This window comes from Aplysia californica, unplaced genomic scaffold (assembly GCF_000002075.1).
Source record: "Aplysia californica isolate F4 #8 unplaced genomic scaffold, AplCal3.0 scaffold00229, whole genome shotgun sequence".
Classification (NCBI taxonomy): domain Eukaryota; kingdom Metazoa; phylum Mollusca; class Gastropoda; order Aplysiida; family Aplysiidae; genus Aplysia; species Aplysia californica.
In genome coordinates, this window is record NW_004797499.1 from 1,050,049 (window position 1) to 1,051,556 (window position 1,508).

Below are 1,508 nucleotides of genomic sequence, written 5' to 3' on the forward strand. Positions count from 1 at the left end.
GTTTGTGTACCTGACATAGGATCTACACGTCTGTGTTTGCTTACCTGACATAGGATCTACACGTCTGTGTTTGTTTACCTGACATAGGATCTACACGTCTTTGTTTGTTTACCTGACATAGGATCTACACGTCTGTGTTTGTGTACCTGACATAGAATCTACACGTCTGTGTTTGTGTACCTGACATAGGGACTGATCTACATGTGTTTGTTCACAACTGTTGACTACACTAGGAGCACAGGCCCAGGCAGGCACAGACACAAGTCCCACTGACCCAGCCTGGTACATTGTGGACAACTTCTCCATCCTGCCATAAACCAGGGGCAAAACTGACAATACAAAATGTCCACAGCATCAGAGACAAATAAGACAGAGACAAATAAGACAGGAAACAAAAGTACAGAGACAAATAAGACAGAGACAAAGAAGACAGAGACAACAGTTCAGAGACAAATAAGACACAGACAAATAAGACAGAAAGACAACAGAGACAACAGTACAGAGACAAATAAGACACAGACAAATAAGACAGAGACAACAGTACACAGACAAATAAGACAGACAAATAAGACAGAGACAACAGTACACAGACAAATAAGACACAGACAAATAAGACACAGACAAATAAGACAGAGACAAATAAAACAGAGACAAATAAGACACAGACAAATAAGACACAGACAAAAAGCACAGAGACAAATAAGACAGAGACAAAAGTACACAGACAACAGCACAGAGACAAGGAGCAGAGACTTTGAGTCCAGACAACTCCATCAACACCATACGTCATTTAGTGCAGAGAAAGTCAGATGGACAGAAACAAGGCAAGGGAGATGAGGAGCACAAAAGAAAAGCATAACGACAGAGGCATAGAAACAAAACATTTACAAAACTACTCTGGGCAGCAAAATAATTCATAAACAAAACCAACAAAAAGCAACAACAACAAAAGTGCTTGCAATGATGACACATTTGAGAGTTTGATGACAACATCCACGTTTGGACAACTACAGCCTCTGTAGCTACAAATGCAAGTGCAGAAAGGCAGGCTAAAAACACAGACAGACTTTCCACATCATTCATGATACAGCATGTGAGACGGCCAAGAGAGAACCAGCTTCAGAACACCCTTCCTCCAAGCACAGTGAATATACACATACAATGTCCAGCCTCTATACACAGGGGATGCAGCTCCTGGCTAGTACAGTGGTCAGTCTATACTGGCGTCTCAACCAAGAAAAACAACAACCGAGCATTCTCTAGAGTCTGGCACAAACCTGCCTAGGTCACCATTTCCCTGTTTCCTTTTTTGGCCATCTTTGTTCGTTTTACTGGATCCTCTACAAGATATAGGAATAGCCAGCTTGAGGAAACACTTCATATTGGATCTTCTACAAGACATAGGAATAGCCAGCTTGAGGAAACACTTCATGTCTCTCAACAAATTAACAAAACCTGCTGACTGATCAATCATTTCTATTACTGTCTTTTAGTTATTGTGCCCCCCC